Genomic DNA, 18681 nt, shown 5'->3' with positions numbered 1-18681 from the left:
CCAAAGCTGGTTTTGGAGACTAGGCTTGGAGGCATCTCAGCCATGCCCTCTGGGAAGAGGGAAATGAAGGTTTGCTTTGAGTGTCTTTCAAACAGGAAGATAAATTAAACATGAGTCAGACCTGGGGCTACTGGAATTGGTCTCTGCTGAAAGTGTTGTCCACATGTTGAACTGAGTCTGGGACGTGAGAGGTGGAAGACCAGAGCACCCATTGAATCTTCTCCCTGCTGGAAACAGGGTGCATGATCACACCAGCAGCTACTATTGCATCTGTCTGTCCTGAGTAACTTGCAAACCTGCTGGCTGATTTCAACGCCAATTGACATAGGGTAAGAAGTCTCAGGGAAATAGTTTCTCTACCGGTTTAGTGGAAATAGGTCATAAGAAAACCCCAAGGGAAAAATGGCCATATAGATTTAGCCTTTATTAGACTCCTGACTCTTCACACAGGAGGAAAAGGATATAAAAGTCCCAGCCACAAGGAAATCTTCCTTCCTCTGGTTTGACCAGGGGATTGATCCATGAGATCTCTAGGAAAATGGAGGTCTTTATGTGTGTTCCTGCTATTGGAAAACACAGCTAAAGTGCTCTGAGCTGCCTGGTGAGGCTGAAGTTCTCGCTCCAGTGGAGCAGAACGAAGCATCAGACCTGGAGAGGTACCCAGAGATGACATTTTCCACAAGAAGAAAAGGCTATGGTGATCAAACAATCCAGCCCGACCTCTTTGCTGAGGGCAGTTACACTGGTGAGTTTTTATGAAACAGCAGTGGAGCCCCAGGAAGGAGGACCGTGAGCTGGCAGCTCTTTCTGACATACCACCCAAGGGGTCACTGGCACTGTGGGTTGGAGAAAGTCTCTATTCCCCCTTCCCATGCCCCTGAGCCATTCAGCATCCCCAAAGAGCTGCTCTTTAATCAGGCATCTGAAATAGCAAATAGAAGAGTCGGCCGGGGAAGACAGCCCTAAAGTTAAAAAAGGAACTTACTATGAAGCCTGAAACTAAGGACAACCCGCCCATGAGTCTCCTCCTGCAACTTATTCTCTTCTCTATCCAGCAAAAACCTCAAGGGATCAACTCCCACTAAATTACCCTCTTTTCTGCCAGCCAGAAACTTGTATGCATCACCTCCCACTAAATTACCCTCCTTTCTGGCCAGCCTGCAACCTCAGCGCTCACCTCCCCTAGCACTCCCCTCTGCCAGCCACAATTAATCCTTTCAGTTGAATTTTCATTCCCATGTTCTTCTCCAAGTGAAAGATCCGGGACTCCAGTAAGGAAAAAAGAGTCTGCAGGCTTCTAGAGAAGTCCAAAGTGGCCTTGAGCAGCAGGCTCCTACCAAAGCCAGGCACAAGCCCAGGCTTTGCTTTTGCTGCTCCTTAAAAGCTCCCTCATGATGAATTTTCTCTCTTTTCTTGAAACAGCTGCAGCTTTGGGGGATTATCTCCTCCTGTTCTCACAGGCTGCAGAGAAGAGGAGATGTAAAGCCTCAGTGGGCATCTGACGATGAATCCCTCTGTCTGCTCACTGAAAACCAGTGTGTAAATTGGTGTTATGATGTTCCTCTTCTCCATGTTCCTAACCCACCTGGAAAGGAGCCTGGAGAAAGACCCCAGACCCTGCTCTTCCAGGCCTGGCAGGTCTTGCACCATAGCATGACACTTCAGCTTGGCAAGTCCATCTCCCAGCTCTGTCCTGACCCCACAGTGGCCATCTCCAGGCCTCAGTGCAATAAATATGGGATACCTGGATACCAAGACACAGTGGGATAATTTGCATTTTAGCAAATAAGAATTACTCAGATGTTATAATGTGAACCCCTGGCAAAACCTCACATCTGCTGTGTATTCCCGTTCCCATCCTGGACACCTCTGCATTGCATTTCTGCTCTGTCCTCTCCTCAGCTCCCCCAGGAAGGACAAAGTCATGTCCCAGCACCGTCAAGGGGCTCTGAGATGTGCAAACTATGGTGATGACGAAGGAGAATCATTAAACATTTTTCTTTCCCCCCTAAATCTCTTTGTAAACTATTTGATCTGGCAGCCTCTAGTACATTTACCATGGAAGATAATCTTTGCCATTTGGGGCTAGTGATAAAGAAAACCTGCCTGTTATCAGCTGACCAGCTCGTCCCAGCAGGAGACATCCTATCTTGGGCACATCAAGGCAGATTTTGTTATTAAAGAAGCTGTTTGTTTGCCCTGAGAAAAAACAATGGCAATTTCTTTTGTTCCACAAGCAGCAAATCAGGGTTTCTGCTCTGTCTTCATTACCTGCTCAGTAATTGTCACTGCTGAGCGCCTGGCGAGACATCCTGAAGGATGCTAAAAGCTTTCCTTTCCTTTTTGCAGCACCATCTGCTTTTGTCTCCTCGCAGGCTGATGGAGGCAAGGAAACATCCACTGCTTTTAAAGAGGCAGGGTGGTGTAAATGCAACCTCTGGCTTTATTTTTAATGCATTAAATAGTAAAAATCAAATGGTCTTTTGCCTATCCATCCATTGCCCTCACCATCTGCCACAGGACTTGATTTATTTGGAACAACATCCTTTGGCTGCGAAGGTGAGGGCTCCCCCGGACACCTCGGCTCCCTGCCCTTCATCTCAACCACAGTTAGCAAAACAAGGTGAAATCTGAGGTGTTTCAGAGGCAGCTGGGGAGCAGATATTTGCTTGCAATGTCCATCTCCCCCTTCGTTTCAGGACAGGACACAGCTTTGTTGGAGGTGTGCGACAGCAACTTACCTACACAAATGCTGTAGAAATATGGAAATTCAAACCAGAAAGCATCATTAAAAGTTCTTGAAAGGCTAAATGGTGGAGATCCCACAACCATCCTAGGTAATCCAGCCCCTGCTCCGCTATCTCTACCTCCAGGACATTATTATTCCCTCTTGGTAATTTAAACTCACGATGTCTTGTCTTCTTCACCACAGACATCAAAAATCAGATTTCATTTTCATCTCACAATTAATATTCAACAAAACCAACACTTTTTAAGGGAAAGATCTACTTCACTACCCTTCTTAATGTGAATATTTTAGAGTAATTTCTTAAAAGTAGTTGAAATGGTGCAGTTGGCCATTTTCAAAGATGACACAAGATAGGTTTCCCATTTTAAAATGACAAACCATTTTGAAATGCAAGCCAATTGCCACACCACTTTCTTTCAGAGGCATTGTTTTAATTTGGGGTATTTCAGAATTGCTAAAGCAAAATCCTCCCATTGAACTGGGTGGGATTGTTTTTGTCCAGCTCTGAAGTCACATGAAGACCCCATATGGAGATGTTCAGTCCCATTCCAGGGCAAGGAAAGCATTTCACGTCTTTTATAATTTCTCACCCCACAGTGCTCACCTGCAGAGGATGGAGGCCATAGCATCCCAAAGTGATCATGGTCTTCCCCCTTGACCTGGCTCTGGGTTTTGCCTCCCAGGTCCCTGTCAGAGGCTTCTCCAGCTCTCACTGCTTGGATTTTTAGGAAGCTTGTGATTTCTAGTTTAAATTTATTTACGCTAGTTTATACCCACTTATTTCCTAATTATTGCCTTGAAGCTTAAATAGGTCTTCTCCCTCCCCACTGCTAATCCTTTGGATGTTATTAGAAACAGAAGCTCCTGCTCAGTCTCTGTTTACAGGGTTAAACACAGGGGTTTGTGGTCTCTCAGAAAAAAATGCTTGGGGCTCCCCAAACATCCCGAGAACATTTCTTGGCTCCTCTTCTAGTTTCATGTTGTCTTTGCAGAGATGCAAATTGCACACAGAGAGCAGATTTTGGATCATGTCTCTTACATCTGCCCAGGTGTTTGGCCCAAGCTACTCTTGAGACACAGGGCTGGAAGAGATGCAAACAACCACCAAAGGATGGCTGAATCGCCCTTCGGAGGAGTCAGTCCAGAGACGGGGCTTGGGCTGACATAGCCTCTCAGGTGCCTTTTAGAAGGGCCAACCCATCCTTGACTGGGTGTGTTCTACCATGGGTTACAAATAAAAAGGCACACAAAACACCACAGCCTGGAAAGAAAAGATTTCCCCTCCTTCCCCAATCAAAACCAATTCAACTGGTAATTTTCAGCTTGTTGCCTTGGCTATTAGTGCAGATGTATGCATCAAGAGATGAGTCTTCTGCCTCACTAGGCAGAGTGCCCCCGATGCAAGAGGGCCCCAGACTATAGCAGTCATCCCCACATCCCCACCTGGGACTGCAGCTCCTCGGTGCCCGGGCTCAGAGGGGAGCCACCGCTCTCTCAGCCTCCCAAATATTTGTGCTTATTTGCACTCGTAGTACAAAACATTGCAGCGGATTATCCAGTGCCTCTGGGAGCTCTTGAGGAGACAGAAATAATGAAAAATTATTAATTATGCTATTATTAATTTATTATAATTATTAACTCCTGACATTCTGTTCAGCACCAGGCTTGGCTCCAGCTGGTGGGACTGCAGTTGCAGATGGAAACAGCCTGCCATGAGGAGAGATGATCTCGTTATATCCCTGCTGCACACCATGCCCTGAGGTGAGCATGAACGGAGGAATGGGGAGGAGGTAGAGGGGCTCTTCAGATGCCTCCAGAAAAAATCACAGCCCAGGATTTCCATATGTATTAAATTTCCTGCTCAAGCAGTATGCACAGTCTGTACTATCTTACAGGAGAGGCAGTAGCAGCATAGAGAACAGTCTAAGGATGCGAGTAGTGTTTTTTCAGGGCAGAAGCAGAAAATCAGTTGAGATGGGAAGGCTGTGGTCCAAAATCTTCTTGTTGGAGCAGGAGGACACAGAGCGCATGCTGTATGTACAGTTATCGCACGCCAGACAGGAATAGGGCTTTGTGCACATGTCCACATTGATGCGCCGTGCTCTCATCCTCCAATTTCTCAGTTCAACAAGGCCAAGTGCAAGGTCCTGCACCTGGGACAGGGCAATCCCCAGTACCAGCACAGACTGGGGGATGAATGGGATTGAGAGCTGCCCTGAGGAGAAGGGCTTGGGGGTGTTAGTTGAGGAGAAGCTCAATATGACCCAGCAATGTGCTCTTGCAGCCCAGAAAGCCAACTGTATCCTAGGCTGTATTAAAAGAAACGCAGCCAGAAGCTCAAGGGAGGCGATTCTCCCCCTCTACTCTGCTCTGGTGAGACCTCACCTGGAGCCCTGCGCCCAGCTCTGGAGTCCCCAACATAAGAAGGACATGGAGCTGTTGGAGCGGGTCCAGAGGAGGGCCATGAAGATGATCCGAGGGCTGGAGCACCTCTCCTATGAAGACAGGCTGAGAGTTGGGGTTGTTCAGCCTGGAGAAGAGAAGGCTCTGGGGATACCTCATAGCAGTCTTCCAGTACCTGAAAGGGGCCTACGAGAAAGCTGGAGAGGGACTTTTTACAAGGGCATGTAGTGATAGGACAAGGAGTAATGGCTTTAAACTGGAAGAGGGTAGATTTAGATCAGGTATAAGGAAGAAATTCTTCACTAGAAGGGTGGTGAGGCACTGCAACAGGTTGCCCAGAGAAGTTGTGGATGCCCCGTCCCTGGAAGTGTTCAAGGCCGGGTTGGATGGGGCTTTGAGCAACCTTGTCTAGCAGAAGGTGTTCCTGCCCATGGCAGGGGGTTTGGAACTAGATGATCTTCAAGGTCCCTTCCAACCCAAACCATTCTATGATTCTATGATATCAACCCATGGAGACCTTGTAACATCAAGTTTCAGAGACGCCCCTTCCCAGTGCACCACTCTTCATACAAAACACACAGGCGAGAAGTGCCTAAAAACCAGCCCACCTTTAGAGCTTTTTCACTGATTTTAGCTCTTGAACTCACTGCTTCGAGTCATTTTGAATTCAAGGAGTGCTGGGCTGTTACAAAGGGAAATGCCCTGGGGTATAATAATATGGATTCAGACTGAAACCCAAGCTCCAGACTGGGCAAAAGACCTAATGTTTCTGAACAGGAATTAACTCCTAACTGTTCACAACCAGTAAGAATCTTTCCACTCCAGTTCAGAGAGCAGCAGAAGGAATCATTTCCATCCCCAGCTGCATTCCTAGCTGACACTATTAGAGAGACTATTGGAGTAGAGAGATAGGAGAGAAACCACTGCCTGTGCCTCAGTTTCCCTAGTATGTGGCTAAGAGGAAGCTAAAGAAACAGTCCAGCCAAAAAGCCTAAAACTCAGAAACCCTCCTGGTTCAAGCATGCTGACTATGATTTTAGGATCTTGCCAGAAAACTCCCTGTTTTCCCCCAGTCCCTCCTCTCTCCCACCCACAGCAGCTCCTCCGGGGACACGGCTGCCCTGCAGTTATCTGGAGAGCACCCCTGGGTGCCAGGGCACTTGTTGTAGCCCCTCCTGTGACCCAGGTGTGGAGACTTGCCACAGCCTTGGCTGATGAAAGCCTTCTCATTATCCAATTGCCTTGAAATCACTTCTAACTCAGGCCAAATGAAGGTAAAATGCAAATAAAGGTGTTAATTCCCAGCATCCAAAAATAGACAACAGAGCCAGAGATGTTTGTAGAAGACCTAGGTGAGGGAATGAAAAAAACACATTTCACGTAGCCTCAGTAAGTTCAAATCAGAGCAGTCTCCCTCTGTAACCCCTCCTCTATTGCAGACTTTTCCAGACAAGGTGGTGGGGAGGATTGCCCCTCCTGCTGCCCCTGGCTCTCAGATTGCCTCTTTTGCTGGCAGTGAGATGGCGGGGACAAGTCTGTCCCCTGCATGTCCCCAGGGGACCACCCAGCAGGTCTTCAAGCAGCCATCATCGCCCCAACTTTGCAGGGAAGGGAGCAGATCTCCAATTTACCCACCTCATGAAAGGCATGAAATGCAAAGCCAGAACAATATTACTTGCAAAAAACATCCTACCCTATGTGGCAAATACCCTGCAAATGGTTTAATGCAATGATTTGCAGCTGTATGGATCACTTGCATATAGACACCACCTCTCACATTCATTAAATGAGTTCTTGTCCTGATATTTAAAGGAAGAGGGCTGTGGTAGGAGATGTGATCTAGCTGGGTGGGGTGTGGTGGTTATGGGACCTAACTCCCAGTCTTTGCAAGTATTTCCAAACTTCTGCAGTTTTGTTTTTTAAACAGAATGCTAATGACTTCTGTGGTAGGATGCAAGCGGAATTGCCCAGCAGTTCCTCTTGCCAGGTAAGTTTACTTAGCCCAGACCTGCAGGAGAGCTCTCCAGCCTATGCTATAAGAGGATGATGATGACTTCCACCTCTGACACAATCCTTTCCCCAAAATTCAAGTTGTGGAAGATGAAGAGGCTTCCTGCAACTCAATGGGCCAATTCCAGAGAGAAATCCCATGGTCGTGTCAGGAAACGCCATCCATGGTGGGAGGAGTGGGGCTGCTTGTGTTTTCCTCTGGAAGTCATTGACAGGGATGAAATTTGGTCTGAATTTTATCAGAACCAGCTGTTCCAATTCTCAATTTCCAATGACTTAGCGTTGATGAGAGAGGATTACAAAAAATAATGAGAAAGGCAGAATCAGATGAGAATGTTTGGATTTTATCTAAATGGAACACTTAAATTGATTTAGCCTTTATTATTATTATTGTTTTGTTACAGGCAGCAGCACAGGGTCCCTATTATTTTTAATTGGCTTTGTTCCTCATTAGATTGAACACAGATTGTCAGCCAGCAGAATTTCTCATTGAATGCAAATCCAGGCACCAAATGTCCAGGCTCCAGCAGTCCTGGACAAATGCTGATTTTTTTCTGAACCTTTCTATAGGGGGAAATATCCCACCAGGGAATTCTCTGCCTTCTCAGATATAGGACACAGGGTGAACTGTCCTGTCCACCCATCACGGGGATGGATGCAGCCTCAGGAAAAACAGTGCCTGGTTTGTGGAGGGGAGGAAATACCTCCGAGCGGGGCTGGGAGTAGGTGAGGGACACGTGCAAATCCCAAAGGTACGTTTATCGGCACAGATGCCAATTGTCTTGAAGCAGGTAAATAATGGGAAATGTTTGCTGTATTAGCTGACTATTAATATCTGCTGATGCTCAGGAAATGTTGTCACGCAGAGCAGGAATAGGCTGCTCTTTGCCTCGAATCCTCTACAATAGACCAAAAACACTCTGAGGCGGCATTCTGGAGCCACTGGCGTCTGCTGTGCCCAGATATCCATCGCTCCCATCAGGCAGTCCTGTCTTGCAGACCAGGACAAGGAGTTTTATCCGGCCATTCTCTGCTGGAATTTTATTTTTTAGATGTACTTTTTTTTTTTTTTTTAAAAGGACTTCCTGTCCTTGGAAAGCAGGGGAAAGAGTCCAGGAGCTACAAAAGATGGGGGGAACATAGGGAGGACACTTGGGTGAGGAGGATTTGTTGAGCCCCAGAGATGAGCTGGCTGGGAGGGACCTCAGAAGAAATGTGAGAGGATGGGAATGAGAATGTGGGTGTCATTTACAGCAATGCAGAGGACTCTGAAATAGGACTTTATGCATATAGGATCAGGCCTGCCAGGGAGCTGGGGGAAAGGGAGGCAGGAGATGACCCTCCATGTCCATGTACTGAGGTGGGAGCAGAGCAGCAGCTGCCTGCTCTCTGGGATGAGGCAGGACAGCCCATCACTGCCTTCAGCAAAGCTGCCTTGGGAGCAGTAAGTCAGCATTGGTCAGAGCAGTTGGTAAATACTGTTTATTTGGAGTATGCAGAAAAGCTCAGAAAGGATTTGCAGCCCTCTGAGGGTCTGACAGGGGGTGGCTCTATCGCTGCTGAAATGCAGCCGGTGCTGGGGTGGTGCGATGTGAAGTCTGGGAGTGGGGTAAAGCTGTGAAGGCATTTGAGCCTGACCTCATTCTTCAATACCTGAATGTTTAGAATCATAGAAAGCTTTGGGTTGGAAGGGACCTTGAGAGATCATCGAGCCCAATCCCTGCAGTGAGCAGGGATTGAACCTGTGAACTTGGCGCTATTAGCACCATGTTCTAACCAACTGAGCTAACCCGGCTGGTTTAGGTGGATTTATGGTCTTGGCAAATCCCAGGCAGTGGTACGTATCCCTCCTTGCCCTGCTTCCCTTCCAGCATGCCCCAATGGCTCACGTAGGAGGTCCCCATCCAGCATGCAAGCCCCTGGCAACACCCTTCCACTGCACCCAAATATCCTACAGCATTTGGGCACCCTGGGGGGGCTCTGGAGACTCCCAGGACATTCATACACGGCATCCTGTGGTGCCAGCATCCCTGGAATGTGGCACCTGACTCCATCACGCCTTTGAAATGCTGCCTTAGACAAGCACATCTCCACAGCAGGCATGGGCAACAAAAAGCCAAATCCAGCTGAACCAGCCTGGAGTTCATGTAGGTGTGCTGTGTGTCAGATACGCTAATGCATCTTTCATGGCTGGGGAGGGAAAAAAAAATAAAGCCCCTTCTGTACCACTGTTGCCTTGGCTATATCCATGCAAGAAAGCAAGATGGCCAAGTGGCCTGATGCCCTGGTGAGGGGTGCTCAGGAGCACTGAACTTATTTCCAGGCTTGAGGCACATCAGAAAGCAAGAGCCACCAGTGGGGTGGCTTTGGGTGGTGGATGCCAAAGGGGATCTCCCTGAGCTGGATAGCAGACACGTCCTGGGGCCATGGGCAAGGACAGCTGGGACAGCTCTGGGCTGGTGACTCGCAGAGGACAGTAGTCATCTGCAGGTGCTGCCTCGGCCTGGGGTGAAGCACAGGCATGGACATGGCACATGGAGCCCGCTATGGTGGTCTGCTCTGATTTTGCTGGCCCTGTATCACAGGGACGCACAGTACCTTGATTTGTATTTCAATAAATGTTATCTCCCAAGTTTTAGAATGCATTAAATCGCTTTGAAGAAAATCTCTTGACCCCTGCTATGTTCAGCAAAGAAATAGGCAGGACAAATTGCCTTCTTGAGGTTTCTGTATTGGATACTTGGACAGACCATGGTGAATTATCTATCCTCTCACAGTACTGACCTCTTCACTGATCATGGAGGGTGATTTTTTTTTTTATGATACCTTTCCAATTTATTAAGATCACTTGGAATTCCAGCCTTGTCCTCTGATGTACTTGCTGTCCCTTCCAGGAGGTATTGTCTGCAAATTTAATAATCATCAGTGTTATGTCATCATTCAACTGTTAATGAAAATATTGAATAAACCTGCCCCCAGGAGAGACCCTGTCTGGATGCCCACTCAACCCATCTGTCTGTTTTGACAGTGAACTGCTGATAACCACTCCCCAGGTACCTTACAAACAGGTTTTTCACCCATCCTACAATAAATTGCATATAGATGAGAGTCCCCTGTGAGACAGCGACAAAACCTCGCTGTCCTGACCATGTTTGACAGAGACAGGTCCTTGTCTGTACACAGAGCAAGGTTCCTGGTCACAAAAGGACAGTAGATTGATTTGACACATCAGTTCTTGACAAGTCCATCAAAACTAATGTCCTTGTCATCTTCAGAGTGCTTACAAGCAGTGTGACTATTTCATCCGATATTTTCCTAGTTTTTAAAATAAACTAGGAAGTTCAAAGCATCCTAGTTCTTCTTTTCCTGTGTTTTTGGAAGTCCTTTCACAGGTCTTCAATGGGAACTAATGCTTCCAGATGGCTCAGCCAGGTTTTTAAGATGCAGATTGGATCCAGGCTGTTTGAAAACATCTCTCTCTGAACAGCTTGTTTATTCCTTAGCTCCTGATTTGGCTTCTCACCTGTACCTGTGCTTCACTGTGAAGACTCGGTGAGACCTCAGGGCTGAGACTTGCACCCTGTGGACCTTGGTCTCAGGTTTGACCTTGCTGCCTTTCTGCCTCACTGTGCATCCCCCAAGTGCAGGGACAGACATGGGGAGCTGCTCCACATCCATCCTCTCTACACCACTCACTGCATTTATCTGGGATAAATTAGCCCTCATCTTTCAACTCCTCATGGCTGGCAAGCCAATCATGAGAGCCCATGTCATCAAAATGCCTAAAAAGGCAAGCCCAACTTTAACCCTTTGGCTTGCTGCTATTTAATCCTTCCCTTTGGAGGCTGAGCAGAGCATTTTCCCACCCCATCTGAAGCCCATTATGACTAACACAAGCCATTTCAGTGTTCTTAGAAATCTCCTAAAGCTGACTAGAAGGAAATGCTGTATTTCAGCTAAGGCGGTGGCTGTCATTGCTTTAGGGTTATTCATTCATATCCCAGTTTCAAGGAGCAGTGGCACTGCATATCAGCCTGGATCTCCCCTCCCCAAGCTTAGGTTAAGCTGGAGTCCTCATTTTACCTCTAAAGTGGGCATTTTTTTGCAGCATGGGCACAAGGGTTGTCCCAAGTGTTGGTTCTCAAAGGCTTTGGGGACAATTTACCCAGGACAGCAGTGACAATCTTGTTTCCCTCCATGCTCTTTCCAGCTCAGCTCAGGGTTGGTACCTGAAGATCTTTCCCAGCTGTGTCTCCATGAGGTGCTCAGCACTGGATGCTCAGCCGTGCGTCGTGCCTGTTCTCAGGCAATTACCTAAAAGCCCTTTGAACCAAGGCAGGGGGAGTTAGTGCCTTTTGCTGGTTAATTTGTAAGGTGAAATCTCAATTACAGTGTTATTTTTGGATGCTCCACTCGTGTCACAGAGATTTATAATGGGTGAGTCACAGGGAGCCCCTTTTGCTGCAAAAAAACCCCACTTGGACCATTTGGGGTTATCGTACCAAATCCTGGGGGTCTGCAATGGTGCTGTAGCAAAGGAACATTCTCATAACAGCCGGGGTGGGGGGGAAGAATTTACAAGAAATGGGGACGGGGATATAATTAGAGGCTGTTTCAAGTGTTCAGCCTGAATACCAACACCTCACTGCAAGCAGTTATTCACTTCATTTGTAACGGCAGCTGACTGTGGCTGCTGCCAAGCGTACGGGTAGTCTGACCGCCAGCACAGTGAAATCATTATTGCTGGGGCTGGGGACAAGCTTCAAAACCTGAATGGGTGGCCCTGGTAAATCAGAGCTGCTTCTGTAGGCAGTGGGAGCTGCTGTGGGGACCAGTCCTGGGGGTACATAGGGGCTGGGGGCAATGGGGACCTGCCCAGCTCCGAGAGCCAATGGTTGGGGTAAAAAGGGAGGTGGTCTGGGGGTCTGTCTGCTACCACCATCCAGCAAGGTACTTCTGAGCTGCCTGGCGTCAAAGGAAGGATGGGGTTTGGCCAGTGTCTGTGACCCTTGCTAAAGGCTGAGGGTTAGGTTGTACAGAGCAGCAGTTTAACCATTTTTTAGTGGATGAAGCACTTAGTGGTGAAGCATGAGAACCTTCAGCCAGAGATCCATAAGGGAAGCAGGGTCCAGGCTGGTAATAAAACCCAGCAGCACTTCAAAAATGTACCCCAAACCCAAACAAGGTGATGTTCCCTGAAATTCATGCCAGCAGTACAACATCACCGGGGCTGGGCGCAGATTTGCTGGCACGTAACGTGGAGCACGTCCAGCCCATGGGGCTGGGGAAATACTGCTGGCAATGCCCTGGGGCATGGCGTTTGCCCTTGGCCGTGGCTGACTCTCAAGACAGCATGGGGCCATACAAACCGTGCCTTCTGCTGCGAGTCGGGATGCATTCACGGAGGTCTGGCCTCTGCAACGCAGGAGCCCGTTAAATACATCCAAGGATCTCATTATGGAGGCCAACAGCATCGCTGCCAAATCTCTCACCACGTTCGCTTCCAGGAATCACTTTGGAAAGGAGCGGGAGCGGGACCCCGGGCCAGCAGCCGAGGCTGCTTCCACCTCCCGCTTGGGGAGGGGACAGCTCTTCCGCCCTGGGCATCTTCTGCAGCTTGCTGCTGGCGCTTGCGGGACATGGGGACGGGGCGGCTCCGCCAGAGTGCTCTGCGGCTCTTCGTGCTGTCAGCCACGCCTGTACCACTTGCAAACCCCACCCCGCACCCAAATCGCCCCCGGGGTCCAGCACAGGCGCAACTGGGCTGTGCTGGGGTGGTCCGTGCTGCCGCCAGCTCCTCAGCATCTCTGCAGAGTTGCCATGGAGACCATTAATTAACCACCATCCCTCGCCCGATGGTATCGAGCCCCGAGAACGAGTGAGCTCTTCTCCCTTCACCTTCATCGCACGCTGGCGCAACAAAAACCCGGGGGCAGGCAGTCCGCGGCAAGAAAGCAGGCGAAGCCCTGGGCAGACAATGTTTAAATGACTTTATTTTTTTTTTTTTCTCCTTTTATAAATGGGCACAGCACAGAAATAATTAAAAAAAATAGACAGTACCATTACAGTGCTAGATCCATTGGCAAAGATTATTTTTATAGTCTTTTTTATTATTTTTAAAGTTTTGGCCATTGAGTAAGAACAAAAACAATTAACAAACATTTTATTTTATTTTATTTTTGTTTTTTAACAGACACTATGAAGCAATTTAAGTACTAAACTCTAGAAGAGTTATGTACATACAAAAAAAAGTTCTGTTTAAGATATGTTTCCTATTAAAAATATTTACATGCATTTTTCCCCTCCCATATTCATTGAAAGGTAAAACACTGGTAGTTTCTTCTATTGTTAAAGATTTTTTGTTCTCCTATTGGGAATTTAAATCAGCTCCAAAGAAAAAGCAAAGTGGGACTCACTTGTTGGGTTTTCCTTTTTCTTTGAATTATTTAAATCTTCTGGAAAGGGATATTTTTTGGGGATGTATATCGATGGATTTTGTTTGTTTGTTTGTTTGTTTTAATTTACACAAGAATGTTTCATGTTTATTTACAGAAGAACCAATGGGTGGCGATTTGTCCTGGAGACACGGTGGTGAGCGTTAGTGAGAGATAAGCATGTGATTTTAAAAAGTAGTTCTATCAAACTGCAATGGATATATATTTTTCTAAAGTCAGCAGTTCTGTCTGGTTTGATTGTCAGCTGTACTTTTATGACTTAGACCAGGGGGACCCAGAACAGGGGTAGCTTATGCACGTAAAGTCACGGGTACCCTTGAGGTCTTTGGAGATGCGGTGGATGAGCTGTCTGGAACGCGGGGTGAAAAAAAACCATCTGGGCATCACACGGGCGTCTCCTAGGGTGACTTTTGCCCAAAAATTAAAATAATAGTAAAAAACCCAAACTAAATCAAACAAAAAAAAAAAAAAAAAGAGTTTGTACACTCCAGACTGAGACTTCTCTATAGAGACCGGGTGTGGGCGCGTCCACGGAGCTGCAGGCACAAGGTACGCGGGACGAACCAGGGCGAACGCGGAGCCTCGGCGGGGCTTTGGCTGCCTGACCGGCGTTCCGGGCGCCGCTTCGGCTCCGTCCGGGGATGCAGCAGTCGGCAAAAGGCTCCTTATCCCCAAGCCTGGCGGCCGGGCTCAGGCCCCTGCTATGACAGGGCAAAGAGTGGGAGGGAAGGGAGGAGCCAGCAGCGCGGGGCCAAATCCTGCAGCAGAGGACGGGCTCCGAGGGCTGCAGAGTCCAGCACACGATGCTGGCTGACGAACCCCCCGCCTCCTCATTAGGTGCAGAGTTTACATCGAACCTGTGCACGCGTGCGTGCTTTGCACACGCGCGTATATACATATATACATATATATTAATTACATACACGTATATATACATACATACACGCACGCCACGCCCATCCCTGTTGCCGCAGCCTCCAGCCCGGCCGAGCAGCTGGCGAGGCGCCCGGCGAGACACCAGTTATTCTAATAAACCTTTCCGTGTTGAAAACTCAATGTCACTTTAGGAGCTGCCAGAGCCTCACAGAAAACCTCCAAGCCCAGAAACACTTATAATCATAAAAAGGGGTGGGGGGGAATGGTTTAAAAAAATCCATTCTTGTTTTTAGCTAATGGTTCTGTTCCCATTAAAGCCTCCGTGCTGGTGACTCATGGCAGGGGTCGGATAGCTCTGAGTTATGAGTCTGGGGAGCAGGAGCCAAGGCTCCCATGGAGCAAAGCAGCTCCTGCACAGGGACCTTCAGCACCCGCCAGGCAAAATGGGGAGAGAATGGGAAATGTAGAGGCAAACCAGCACACCACAGAACACACCCAGCCCAGCTCCGTCGCCTTCCCTGCAGTGGGATCCCCCGCCCCGGCGCAGGGTCCTGCTGCTTATTTGTGAAAGGTCCAAAATCGAAGAGGGTTTTTTTTTTGAGGAAAGTGGCAACTCACTCCCAGCCCTGCAGAACCTGGGTCCAGCTCCATCTCCTGCCCTTCCCCGCCTCCTGCTTCCAGCCCCTTGTTTGGGCTCTCACATGTTTTCTGTCCTCCCTTCCCTTTGACCCCCCTCCTCCTTATTTACATGGCCCAGGAGTCACTGCCTACTTTATCCTTTCCCTCTGAGGCATCGGCTCCTACAAATCACCGCAGAGAGAGAGAGACGGAAAACCAGCACAGCTGGGACAGGAGCTGACGCCATCTTTCATGCCTTGCAATTGCAACTCTCCTAAAATTACAAAACTGGCATGGCAGAGTCTTCCTTCAGCTCTGGTGTATCACACGCATGCAGAAAAGAAATGGAAAAGCAAATGGCAAAGCCCTCCTCCAGGCCCACGTGGCCGCCCACGTCCTCGGGCGCACAGCTGGAAGTACGAGCACATCTGGGCACTGCCCCAGCTGGGAGACTGCAGCCGTTCATGGATGGTATCACTACAAGGGATACGCACAGGCTGCAGAAGGGGCTGAATTTGTGCAGAGAGGAGGCAGGCTTCGGGAGTGGATGATGCGGGAGATGCTCAAGCTACCGTCGGAGTGAATTTTCCTAAAATCTTGCTCTGCGGTCAAATCAACAGCTGAGAAAAGATGCTTTCATTCCTCTCCCCTGTGCTTTGTCACCTCTTCCCCATCCGTCTTCACATCAGGAATCCCTCAAAAGCCCCAGAGCGTGGCGAGACACGTGCAGCCATGCAGAAGCGCCTGCTGGAGGGAGCAGCTGTGCCCCGCTACCCACCATCCGCCTCCGGCCGCCCTCGGCACAGCCACGGCCTCGGCTCCGCTGCCTGGCACGGGGCAGGAACACACCCCGTTCACGTCATGCCATGCACAGCTGTGGGGGTGGCCACGCTAGAGCCCCACCACCACCACAACCCCCTTACAGACCCTGGCAGCATCATTTGTCTGGGTTTCATTGGGGTTTTAGCCATCCCCGTTGCTCTGGTAATAGAGCGCCAATGGTATCTGCAATTTTTTTTTGGAGCTGGCCTTTCCCAAAAAAACACAGCCCACGTTCAGCTCCATCCCACCACCCCCTACCCTACAAGGGCAGCACAACATCAGCCATCCTCCAGCAAGACAAGGCTTTTTTTCTTCCAAGCATCAACTCCAACAACTAACCCGGTGCTCCTGGGGAGCTGAGGTGACAGGAAAGGCTCCATCATCATTTATCACCAGAAAAAGGTGGGCTCCAAGCCCAAAAGACAGTCTCCTCGAGCTCACATCCCCTCTCCAGGCAGAGAGCAATACAGCAAATGCGTGAAAGCAGCAGATGTACAATGAATTAAGACTTGGTCAATTCTGATTACCAGTTTAATTGCCTTCACCTTTTTTTGCACGTGGTTGTCTCATACCTTTAATTACTGCAAGAGAAAGAACTGCCCAGCCTCCTCTCACCCTCCCACTTCCAGCCTTCCTCACTTCTGAAATTGTAATGGATTTAAGTGCCAGGATTACAACTTAACACCAGCTGAGCGAACCGAGGTTAAGCTTGAATGAATAAAAAAATTGTATTATAGAACTTCAGACTATTAAATGGGAAAAAAACGGAATGAAGAAGATTAGGGAAGCAGCTAAGAGAAGCAGCATTTAAAAGATTAAGCTGGGAGGGGTTTTTTTAATGCAAGCTCAAAAGATTAAGTCCACGTTTTTCCAAAAGACAGTGATTTTGGGTGGCCTTGATACTTGCCATGCCCAACTCATTAAATCATGAAGAGGCTTGATTTCTGCTAGCCCCCAACAGCTAGGGCCCTTTGTATAGTCCCAACAGGACCAAAAAAGCCAAAAACCATCAAACCCGTGAGTTGAAACTCTCCCCTTCAAGCAGGTCAGAGAAAGTGGCTCTTGGAGCCAGGTTGGCACCAGCCTTCTTCAGACATGTGGTCCTCCCTTCACAGCATCCTCATCCCCCACAGCCGGGATGGACCCAAGAAATGGGCACACACACCCCCCCACCCCACCCCATCTGCCTTTCAGCATCACCATTCAAGACATCCAACAGGACCGTCTTCTCCAAACTAAAAGTACAGAAACAATGATGATTTTGAGGCTGACATCTCTAAAATGGGGATTTTAGAGCTGGCCTTGCGCAGGCACTCTGCTCCCTACCCTGAAGTAAAACCAGGTCAGTGTTTTGGGTCGCAGACCCTGCACTGTGCACCCCAAGGGAGTGTAGCCCAACCCTCACATCTTGACAACCTCAAAGTCCCATCCAGCCACCATATGCAGTGCAATGAAAATTTACAGGGATTTCATTTCATATATATATATAACTGTGTATGTATGCATGTGTGTGTGTATATATATATACACACGTATATAAAATATGCGCATTTGGCCTCTCAAATTCCTAACATAAAGAAGCACTGCAGTCTTGTAGCCTCCACCAGGGTCATAAATCCCTAAATCCACTAACACCCCGAAGGGACAAAGTGTCACTGTGTCTGTGCAGGTTAATTCACGATGCAACAGAGTCAAAGCAACTGATTTTTTTTTCCATTTTCCTGTTTAAATTGCTCTAAGAGCAAAGCCAAGGTCTCCATGGGACACCATCGAGCTCGCAACCATCATGAAAACAAAGCTCCTTGACTGCATTGCAAACAGCGCTTCAGCTAATTAAAAGCCAACTCATTGAAATAATCTAATGGACTTTTCTGTGCAGAGAGCTTGCTCCAAAAAAATCTAGCCTTTCTAGAAGGCACAGTTGGGCTCTGGATCAGGCCCTGCTGCTCTGCACCTTCGGTAGCCTTGGAGGGGAAACCGCTGCACTTGGGTGATGATGGCTTCTAGGATCTTTAGCTCTCAGGTTCCTGGGTGCCCGGAGCTGATCTGTGGCCCTGTGGGTTATGCTGGAAATTAAGCAACAACAAAAGAAACACGAACCATCGATCCTGCGTCTTATAAAAGAGGAGTAGCAGCCGACCTGCCCTGGGGCTGACTGGTGGAAAGCCACCGCTCTGCCTCACCTTCCTCGCCTTCTCGGTGCCAGTGGCCCGGCGGGGACCCCTGCCCGACCCCGAGGGGGCAGAGTATTGCCTCTGCTTTGCATTTCTTTTCTTATGCTGCGTCTCACGCCTTGTAGAGCTTTGTTATCCTCTCTGGAGGAACCAGGGAGAGGATTTAGCTTCTCCATTTCCAACTCCTCTCCCTGCCAACTCCCCACCACGCAACGTCCCGCTCCGTTTTAAAATCAGTGCTGTCGGTCATACTGCGCAAGCTGAGTTTTATTGGTCACAGTGAAAACCCAGCAAAAGCAAGGTCCCTTCTCAACCAAACCCTTCAGCAGCTGGCAACACGCTGTTTCTATAGATTTAAGGTCTCTGGCTGTGCACAGCGATGCAGTGAAGTGAGGTGGTTGGCAGGAGAGGAGCAGAACAAGATACCCCAATGAGGCTTCTTGCTGCTCCACAAACTCTCCGAAGAGGTGATCCAAAGAGATCGTTTCCAGCGTACTGGCCATGTTTGTAGTTATTTATTTTTCTCCACTCCAAGAGCAAACCCCGAGGCAGCAGGTATTCCAGCCCCTTGTGC

This window comes from Pelecanus crispus, chromosome 16, assembly GCF_030463565.1.
Source record: "Pelecanus crispus isolate bPelCri1 chromosome 16, bPelCri1.pri, whole genome shotgun sequence".
Taxonomy (NCBI): Eukaryota; Metazoa; Chordata; class Aves; order Pelecaniformes; family Pelecanidae; genus Pelecanus; species Pelecanus crispus.
Note: the sequence above shows the minus strand (reverse complement) of the source record.